Below are 11,254 nucleotides of genomic sequence, written 5' to 3' on the forward strand. Positions count from 1 at the left end.
GATGGACAGTGAGACCTGGCGTGCTGCGATTCATGGGGTCACAAAGAGTCAGACACGACTGAGTGACTGAACTGAAATGAATTGAACTGAACTGAGCATGGCCCCGCCCATCAGAACTAGACCCAGTTTCCCCCACAGTCAATCTCTCCCATCAGGAAGCTTCCATAAACCTTATTCTGTCAGAGGGTGGACAGAATGAAAACCACAGTCACAGAAAACTAATCAAACTGATCAGGTGGACCACAGCCTAGTCTAATTCAATGAACCTATGAGTCATGCTGTGTAGGGCCACCCAAGATGGACGGGTCATGGTGGAGAGTTCTGACAAAACGTGGTCCACTGGAGAAGGGAATGGCAAACCACTTCAGTATTCCTGCCTTGAGAACCCCATGAACAGTATGAAAAGGCAAAAAGATATGACACTGAAAGATGATCTCCTCTAGTTGGTAGGTGCCCAGTATGCTACTGGAGAAAAGTGGGGAAATAAAGCATGAAGATACAGAGCCAAAGCAAAAACAATGCCCAGCTGTGGACATGACTGGTGATAGAAGTAAAGTCTGATGCTATAAAGAGCAATATTGCATAGGAACCTGGAATGTTATGTCCATGAATCAAGGTAAATTAGAAGTGGTCAAGCAGAAGATGGCAAGAGTGAACGTTGACATTTTAGGAATCAGTGAACTAAAATGGACTTGAATGGGTGAATTTAATTCAGATGACCATTATATCTACTACTGTGGGCAAGAATCCTTAGAAGAAATGGAGTAGCCATCATGGTCAACAGAAGAGTCCAAATGAAGTTGCTGCTGCTAAGTCACTTCCGTCGTGTCCAACTCTGTGCGACCCCACAGACGGCAGCCCACCAGGCTCCCCCATCCCTGGGATTCTCCAGGCAAGAACACTGCAGTGGGTTGCCATTTCCTTCTCCAATGCATGAAAGTGAAAAGTGAAAGGGAAGTCGCTCAGTCGTGTCTGACTCTGTGACCCCATAGATGGCAGCCCACCAGGCTCCTCCGTCCATGGGATTTTCCAGGCAAGAGTACTGGAGTGGGGTGACATTGCCTTCTCCGCCAAAATGCAGTACTTGGGTGCAATCTCAGAAATGACAGAATAATGTCTCTCCGTTTCCAAGGCAAACCATACAATATCACAGTAAACCAAGTCTAAGCTCCAACCAGTAAAGCTGAAGAAGCTAAAATTGAACAGTTCTATGAAGACTTGCAAGACCTTCTAGAACTAACACCCAAAAAAGATGTCCTTACCTGGAATAACAGGCATTTATGGCCTTGGAGTACAGAATGAAGCAAGGCAAAGACTAACAGAGTTTTGCCAAGAGAGTGCACTAGTCATAGAAAACACCCTCTTCCAGCAACACAAGAGAAGACTCTACACGTGGACATCACCAGATGGTCAATACTGAAATCAGATTGGTTATATTTTTTGCAGCCAAAGATGAGAAGCTCCATACAGTCAGCAAAAACAAAACCAGGAACTGACTGTGGGTCAGATCATGAACTCCTTATTGCCAAATTCAGACTTAAATTGAAGAAAGAAGGGCAAACCACTAGACCATTCGGGTATGACCTAAATCAAATCCCTTATGATTATACAGTGGAAGTGACAAATAGATTTAAGGGATTAGATCTGATAGATAGAGTGCCTGATGAACTATGGACTGAGGTTCATGACATTGTACAGGAGACATGGATCAAGACCATTCCCAAGAAAAAGAAATGCAAAAAGGCAAGATGGTTGTCTGAGGAGGCCTTGCAAATAGCTGAGAAAAGAAGAGAAGGGAAAGGCCACAGAGAAAAGGAAAGATATACCCATTTGAATGCAGAGTTTCAAAGAATAGCAAGGAGAGATAAGAAAGACTTCCTCAGTGATCACTGCAAAGAAATAGAGGAAAACAATAGAATAGGAAAGACTAGAGATCTCTTCAAGAAGATTAGAGATACCAAGAGAACATTTCATACAAAGATGGGCACAATAAAGGACAAAAATGGTATGTACCTAACAGAAGCAGAAGATATTAATAAGTGGCGAGAATACACAGAAGAACTATACAAAAAACATTTTCATGACGCAGATAACCACAGTGGTATGATCACTCACCTAGAGCCAGACATCCTGGAATGCAAAGTCAAGTGGGTCTTAGGAAGCATCACTACGAACAAAGCTAGTGGAGCTGATGGAATTCCAGCTGAGCTGTTTCAAATCCTGAAAGATGATGCGGTGAAAGTGCTGCACTCAATATGCCAGCAAGTTTGGAAAACTCAGCAGTGGCCACAGGACTGGAAAAGGTCTGTTTTCATTCCAATCCCAAAGAAAGGCAATGCCAAAGAATGCTCAAACTACTGCACAATTGCACTCATCTCACACGCTAGTAAAGTAATGCTCAAAATTCTGCAAGCCAGGCTTTAACAATACGTGAACCATGAACTTCCAGATGTTCAAACTGGATTTAGAAAAGGCAGAGGAACCAAAGATCAAATTGCCAACATCCGCTGGATCATTGGAAAAGTAAGAGAGTTCCAGAAAAACATCTACTTCTGCTTTATTGACTACACCAAAGCCTTTGACTGTATACATCACAACAAACTGTGGAAAATTCATCAAGAGATAGGAATACCAGACCACTATACCTGTCTCCTGAGAAATGCGTATGCAGGTCAAGAAGCAACAGTTAGAACTGGACATGGAACAACAGGCTGGTTCCAAATTGGGAAAGGAGTACATCAAGGCTGTATATTGTCACCCTGCTTATTTACCTTATATCCAGAGTACATCATGTGGAATGCCAGGCTGGATGAAGCACAAGATGGAATCAAGATTGCTGGGAGAAATATCAGTAACCTCAGATACGTAGATGATATCACCCTTATGGCAGAAAGTGAAGAGGAACTAAAAAGCCTCTTGATGAAAGTGAAAGAGAAGAGTGAAAAAGTTGGCTTAAAGCTCAACATTTAAAAAAATGAAGGTCATGGCACCTGGTCCCATCACTTCATAGCAAATAGATGGGGAAACAATGGAAACAGTGACAGACTTTATTTTCTTGGGCTCCTAAATCTGTGCGGATGGTGACTGCAACCATGAAATTAAAAGATGCTTACTTCTTAGAAGGAAAGTTATGATCAACCTAGACAACATATTAAAAAGCAGAGACATTACTTTGCCAACAAAGGTCTGTCTAGTCAAGGCTACGGTTTTTCCAGTGGTCATGTATGGATGTGAGAGGTGGACCATGGAGAAAGCTGAGCACCAAAGAACTGATGCTTTTGAACTGAGGTGTTGGAGAAGACTCTTGAGAGTCCCCTGGACTGAAAGGAGATCCAACCAATCCATCCTAATGGAAATCAGTCCTTACTGTTCATTGGAAGGACTGATACTGAAGCTGAAACTCCAATACTTTGGCCACCTGATGTGAAGAGCTGATTTATTGGAAAAGGCCCTGATGCTGGGAAAGTTTGAAGGCCGGAGGAGAAGGGAAAGACAGAGGATGAGATGGTTGGATGGCATCACTGACTCAATGGATGCTGAGTTTGAGTAGCCTCTGGGAGTTGGTGATGGACAGGGAGGCCTGGCATGCTGCAGTCCATGGGGTTGCAAAAATTTGGACATGACTAAATGAATGAATTGAACTGAACTGATCAATTAATTTTGCTTAACATGAAACAGGAAATCTCCTTAGAAACTTTAAAAGTATATTAATGTGAAAGACTCTGAAAAGTCTTAAAGGTGTTCGCTTAATCTTGTCTATATTTGTTTCTCAAATATATTGGGAACCTCTTTTTACAGGGAAGAATGGCTGAAGTCATTGAAAGCTGCCCACTTCTGGTCATTCTAGTCCCCACCTGTCTTCAGTGGGACTCCCTGGGTAACCGACTTAGAGGGGGATTTGTAGTCAGGATTATTCTGGAGAGTGGTCTCAGGAACGTGGGCGTCCCATGTGGCACAGTGGTAAAGAATCCCCATGCCAATGCAAGAGACGCAGGTTTGATCCCTGGTTCAGGAAGATCCACTGGAGAGGGTAATGGCAACCCTCCAGTATTCTTGCCTGGGAAATCCCACAGACAGAAGAACCTGGTGGGTTACCGTCCATGGGGTCACAAACAAATAACAACAACTCCGGATCATTACTGGTAATGGCAGGAAGGAGGAAGGATTGGATGGAGAAACTGAAGAACAGTGAGGTGAATCAGTCACAACCAAGGTCTCGGCCCGTCCCAGAGGTAAGATGGTCTCTCAGGGCTGTCCTGTCTGAAGAGAATGGAGGCAGAACTTTATATTCCCTTTTGACCATCCTTGGACATGGGCTGTCCCCAGGAAGGGGCGTGACCTTGGGCAAAGTGGCAGTTTTCAGCTGAGGACAGTTCCCAGAGAATGACTTTGCAGGGCGCCACCAGCGTCCACTGTCTGAGCAGTGTGTGCATCCTGCAGGGCGTCTGGGCAGCATGCCACAGTATCCACTACAGCACCACCCTATTACCTCCCTGAGCCTGAAGCCGGGGTCACTTGTCACTCGTAGTTGCCCTTGAACTGTTGTTTGTCTGATGGTAGAGACTGTTTCTCTTTTACCTATGACTCCAGCAGAATTTGGGTCTCCCAGGTGGCTCAGTAGTAAAGAATCTGCTTGCAGTGCAGGAGACACGGGTTCGATCCTTGGGTCAGGAAGATCCCCTGGAGGAGAAAACGGTAACCCACTCCAGTACTCTTGCCTGGGAAACCCCATGGACAGAGGAGCCTGGCAGGTTGCAGTCCAAGAGGTCGCAAAGAGTTGGACACGACTCAGTGGCTGAGCATGCACGCCGTCAGCAGAAGTGACAACAGGATACCCGGAGAAGGCTGTCTCTTTCAAGAAAAATGGGAGGAGACACTGGTCCTTTTGGAAGTGAAGAATACTCATTCCTGTGTAATTGATTTGCAAACACTCCCCCCATTCCATTCATCCATATCATGCGCCAGCCACCATAAATATTTGAGTGCATGCCTGGGGAATGCTTGGGCCTGGCTAGGAGTCCGAGGGGCCGTTAGTTCAACCAGAACCAGGGTTCCTCTGACTGCACTGCTCTTCACATCTGTCTCTTAGGTGGACCAGGCCTGACTGGAAGGGCTTTTTCATGGAGTTCCTCTAGGGGCACTGATTCTGCAGTTTGCAATGGATTCTTTCAGTGTCCTGTTGTCTCCAGTAGAACAAGAACATGTGACGTATTTCTGTGTAGCGCATCACTCCAAAAATTTAGTGGCTGGCTTAAAACAATAACAACATACTAGTTCTCAGGGTTCTATGGTTTAAGAGCTGAGACGGGACTTAGCAGGCTGCTCTGCTCCAGGCAGTATCAGATCAGATCATATATGTGGCTACATTCAGTTGAGGCTGAAATGTCCAAAATACCCACTCATCCCCCAGGCCTCTCTCTACACGGCCTCACCATCCAGGACTCCGCCTTGACACAGCAGATGAGCAGCGAGAGCAAAGGACCCGGAATGGGTGCCAGGTAAATCCCGCCTTGTATTATTGGTCAATGCCGCTCTTAAGACCAGCTCAGAGTCAATGGGAGAGGCTGAAATAGACTCCACCCCTCCGTGGAGGCGCAGGAAAAGAGGAGGGCCATCTCAAATGCAGTATAGTGACGACCCTCTCATTCCTATAGATTTCTGATGAATCGCTATTAGAAGCAGGTTTTTTGTTTTTTTTTTTTGTTTTTTTTTAAAGGAGTGTATAGCCACCCTGGGTCTGGAAGCACACTTTTGGGAAACTCTTTCCGAAATACTCTGCTACAGACATAGGGAGATGGGCTGTCTCCTGGGAGGAGTTTTTCCATCCCGCCCTAGGGAGGAGTCAACAGGTATGTGAATTTCAGCATCAGGAGGCCTTGCTGTTTAGCTTCACTTCCCCCTGCATAACTCCATTCGCTTCTCCCAGTTGTGACCATCCCCATCGCCATATGTCACCATTATTCATCATCAGGGCAGGGCCGTTATTAGGCACCCAGTGGCTTGTCTGGTGGTGCTGGGAGATGGAGTGCAAACGCAGGAAGGCTCAGAGCCGGCCTGCCTGGGGTGATGCCCAAGGCTGAGTCAGAGGTTCCAGAAGGCCTACGGAGGCCACACAGGCCAGAGCATGTAGGTTGAATGAGCGCCCCGATGCATAGCCAGGGGCTCACATCATGTAAGCTCGACAGAGGCGACAGGGTCAGAGGACCGCAGCATAGCACTTTTTTTTTCTTCTTCGGAAATTTAATTTTCATTTTGTCTTGGAATAAGTTGATTTACAATATCATGTTCGTTTTAGGTATATAGCAAAGTCATTCAATTATGCATATACATATATCCATTCTTTTTCAGGTTCATTTCCCATATAGGTCGTTACAGAGTATTGAGTAGAGTTTCCCATGTTATATAGTAGGTCCTTGTTGATTATCTGTTTCATATAGAGTAGTCTGTATATGTTAATTCCAAACTCCTAATTTATCCCCCACCCTCTGCACAAAACAGCGTGGCATTTTGCCTTCAAGTTCTCCTGGTTCTGCTGGTTACTGGGTGGGGCTCCAGTTCAGTTGGCAGAAAATTAATTCACAGGAAAACCCTTTGCAGAAACTGGGAAATAGATTCCTCAGTCTGGGACTGAACAGATTTTGGCTTCTCCACCAAAGGCAGAGACACACTAGGGGCAGGACGTATGTCTGCAGACAGAGAGGACAGAGAAACTCATACACAGGGCCGAACTCACGCGTTCATATGCAAAAACGTGATGGGCAAGTGCTTGACCCAGAAACGCGAAGCAGAAGGGCCAACATACAGCTGTGCTGGGCCAGCGGATTTAGAGAAAATTAACTGCAGTGAAAAGACGGGAACGGAACTCTAGTGAATCTACAGGGAGATGAACACTTCCATACGTTATCTGTCAATTCAGCAAGTTACTGAGCTGATCACTCAGCCAGTGCACGATGCGGCTGGCAGCTTTTTGCAACTCCGCTCATTTCCACGTGCCGCTTGAGACCCCGAGCACATTTTCTCATTGGAGATGGCCAGTTAGTTGCTACCTCACAAGGTAAGGCAAGGTAGGAGAAAGTACTTTGGAAAATGTAAAGTATATAAAAATATTAGTCTTTACAAACAGAAACAGACTCACAGGTTTCACGAATTAGCTTATGGTTGCCTGAAGAGGAGAAGACTGAGGGGGCGGTGGGGCAGGGGGAAGGCGAAGTTAGGGAGTTTGCGATGGACATGTACACACTGCTGTATTTAAACTGCATAATGAACAAGGACCAGCTATACAGCACAGGGGACTCTGCTCAATGTTGTGCGGCAGTCTGGATGGGAGAGGAGTCTGGGGAGAATGGATACCTGCATACACATGGCTCAGGCCCTTCACTGTTCCCCCGAAACTATTAATACCCAACACTGTATGTTAATCAGCTATACCCCAATACAAAATTAAAAAGTTTAAGAAATTAGTCTTTAAAGAGAGGGAATAGATGGGGAAACAGTGGCAGACTTTATTTTCGGGGCTCCAAAATCACTGCAGATGGTGACTATAGCCATGAAATTAAAAGATGTTTATTCCTTGGCAGGAAAGTTATGACCAGTCTAGACAGCATATTAAAAGAAGAGACATTACTTTGCCTACAAAGGTCCATCTAGTCAAGGCTATGGTTTTTCCAGTGGTCATGTATGGATGTGAGAGTTGGACACAGAGAAAGCTGAGCACCGAAGAATTGATGCTTTTGAACTGTGGTGTTGGAGAAGACTCTTGAGAGTCCCTTGGACTACAAGGAGATCCAACCAGTCCATCCTAAAGGAGATCAGTCCTGGGTGTTCATTGGAAGGATTGATGCTGAAGCCAAAACTCCAAGGCTTTGACCACCTGATGCGAAGAGCTGACTCATTTGAAAAGACCCTGATGCTGGGAAAAGGGGGAGGAGAAGGCAAAGACAGAGGATGAGCCGGTTGGATGGCATCACTGACTCAATGAACATGAATCTGAGCAAACTCCAGGAGATAGTGGAGGACAGAGGAGCCTGGCGAGCTACAGTTCACGGGGTCACAAAGAGTCAGGCGTGACTTAGCAGCTGAATAGCAGCAACAACAAAAGAGAGGTAAGTACATTTTAGCAGCAGTCAGTGTAAAGATAAGTTCACAGAAAAACTGGAGTGGATCACACTGACCTGGGAAGAGTGTGTGTGTGCGGCGGGGGGAGTCACTCAGTCATGTCCGACTCTTTGGGACCCCATGGACTGCAGCCCACCGTGTTCCTCTGTCCACGGAATGCGCCAGGCAAGAATATGGGAATGGGGGGCCATTTCTTTCTCCAGGTGGTCTTCCCGACCCAGGGATGCAACCCAGGCCTCCTTTACTGCAGGAGGGTTCTTTGTCATTTGAGCCACCAGGGAAGCCTGGGAGAATGTGGAACCACCTCTTATGGCTCTCGTCCTCTAGGTCTCTCTCTGCATCAGAAGCAGGTTCTGCTCCTCCGGGGGAGATTCCATGGTACAAATAGGCTTTCAGGAACTTCCTACTGTGACGTCTGGTTAAAAACAGGCCTTTGGGTTTCAAAAGCCAATCCTTGGTGAGGAAGGGAACTGATTCAGCTGAAGTTCTCAGATCTAGGAGAGGGATAATGATGTAAGAACCCGGGCTTCTTCCTTCTGAATTAGAAAAGGATGCTCGAGGCTGTAGGGAAAGAAAGGATAACTGGAGAAGTGAGTACATGAATATTTGTGGTCCCTGAGAAAAAAAGGGTCCTCTACCCCTCTTCCCCGCTGGCTGAATCCAGATGGGCATTAAGAGAAAGGGCTCTGGGCTGGACGAGGACAGGGGCTTGGCTTCGTGCTCCAGATTCTAGCAGATTGATTGCCCACGTGGGCAATGAGTCAGTCGATCAGGCTGACTTAATGAGATTCCGGTGAAAAACTCTGGACTTTGAGGCTGGATGGAGCTTGGCAGCTGGCGATCTCATTGATGTTCCAGGAGGGTGGCATGCCTGAGTCCACAGGGAGGAACACGGAAGCTCTGCACTCGGGCTTCTCAGACCTTTGCCTATGTGAGCATTCACTCGGCTGGACCTGGCCTGGCTCTTTTATAATAAAACAGTGATGGTAAGTAGAGTACTGTCCTGAGTCCTGTGAGTCCTCCTGGGGGATTACTAAACCCGAGGGGTTGTGGGAAGCTCTGAATTTGTAGCCAGTCATCAGAAGTGTGGATGGCCTGGGACCCCCCAGGCCAGAGTGTGAGGGAAGGGCTGTCCTGTGGAGGACCCAGACTTTAACTTGGGGTGCCGTGGGCAGGGGTGGGGAGGTAACTGGCTAGTCGTGCCAGAACTGTATTGCAGTTGGTGTCAGAAGAGTTACCAAAAACTAAATGTGCACATTCACAAAAGGAGACCCGAGTACCTCCTAGGGTTGGTTTCAAGAAGCAAGCAGAGGCAGGGAAAGCTATTCTCATGGTGCTTGGGACATAGAAGATCTCAGTCAGTATCTACATTTATTGTTTGCTGTTAATCTAATTTTTTGGGAAAAGTCCACTCTTTCCCAAGATTACAGTTCCTTCTTCTCCCAAATCACCTTTTTTTTCCCCCATGGTGAGAGGAGGATATGGGGAGGGGGACTGGAAAGATTCTTGGAATATTCCTCTTCAGCTCTTGTTTTGCTTTCATGATCATTTGTTCACTTATTAATCTTCTCTCACAAATAATCCCTGATATCAAAGATAAGAAGGGGCCAGGAGACCAGGGGGAGGCTTCGGGAAGAATCCAGACACCACACAGTGGTGGCCCGGATGGAGGTGTGAGAAGTGGCCGTATTCTGGATATACTCTCTTTTTTTTTCCTAGTCCTTAACTCATGTACACCCATGGCGGATTCATGTCAATGTATGGCAAAACCAATACAGTATTGTAAAGTAAAATAAAGTAAAAATAAAAAAAAATAAAAAAATCTATTTATGGCTGTGCTGGGTCTTTGTTGCTGTGCAGACTCTTCTCGAGCTGCTGCTAGGGGCGGTCACGGTCCAGGTGCGGTGTGAAGGCTCCTCGCTGCGGGGGCTGCTTTTGTCGTGGGGCGTACACTCTAGGGTGTTCAGGCTTGTGGCGTGTGGGCTCAGTTATGGTAGTGCTCGGGCTTAGTAGCTCTGAGGCATCTCCCTGGCCCAGGGATCAAACCCGTGTCTCCTGCATTGGCAGGCAAGTTCTTTACCACTGAGCCACCTGGGAAGCCTCCTTCTTTCTAGCTTTATTGCTCGAGTACACCAGACAAGTTTATGCAATCAAGCCAAAGGCTGCAGATGACTCGTATTTCCGGTTGAGGGGAAGGACTTGTTTGGTCTTGTAACATCCAGCTCACCAGTGAATACGGCTCTCAATCAGAATCAGATGCAATTGAGCATCTTTATCCTTTCTTTTCCTCTCAGGATGCTTTTGAACAGCAACAGCTTTCTTAATTAAATGGTAGAGATCCTCAGGGAAGTCAGGAGCAAGTCCTTTGGACTTAAGAATTCTCAAGATTTTACTGCCTGTCACAGAATGTACTATGTAACAGAATGTGAGTCTCTGAGGACCACCCCGATTCGTGAGGGAGTCAGGCTCTTCTTGACCACTTTGTAGGTCTGCTCCTTCATGTCCTCAGGTGTCAGCTTCAGCCGGGTGGGGACTCTGTGACGTGGGGACAGGCCTTTCCAGGGAGCGTGCACGCGACCCATGATGGAGGCGGTCTGGTGCCAAAGGAGAGAGAGATGCTTTCAACTTTAGGATTTGCCGACAGATTGGATGCAGGGTTAGAGAGAGAGAGGAAGATGCCTCCCAGGTTTTGGCCTAAGTCACAGCTGCCACTCACTGAGATGGGAAAGGTTGCAGTGACCTTTTGGCGACCATCTGCTAGTCCTGCAAAGTCACAGCCTGTTTGATCGTTCCCAGGTGGGTTTATCACTTTTTATTTTTTACCAAATTGAAGGCGGGAGGAGAAGGGGCCGACAGAGGATGAGATGGTTGGATGGTATCACTGACTCAATGGACATGAGTGTGAGCAAACTCTGGGAGATGGTGATGGACAGGGAGGCCTGGCGTGCTGCAGTCCATGGCGTCGCAAAGAGTCGGACATGACTGAGTGACTGAACAGCAACAATTTTTACCAAAATGGCCCGGTTTGTTCTAGTCTTTGGTGGAACTTTCCACAGAGAGCTCTGGCTTTAACTCTACAGACAAATCAACTGCTTTTGATAAGGCTGATGTTTGGTTGGTCCATGGAGCGCTCCTTCAC

At 46.7% G+C, this 11,254-nt stretch overlaps 1 pseudogene; it reads right to left on the bottom strand.

Annotated features, from left to right (window-relative positions):
- Positions 10,258-10,697, bottom strand: LOC102175329 (annotated as a pseudogene).

The sequence above is a fragment of the Capra hircus genome, chromosome 1 (assembly GCF_001704415.2).
Source record: "Capra hircus breed San Clemente chromosome 1, ASM170441v1, whole genome shotgun sequence".
NCBI classification, from domain to species: domain Eukaryota; kingdom Metazoa; phylum Chordata; class Mammalia; order Artiodactyla; family Bovidae; genus Capra; species Capra hircus.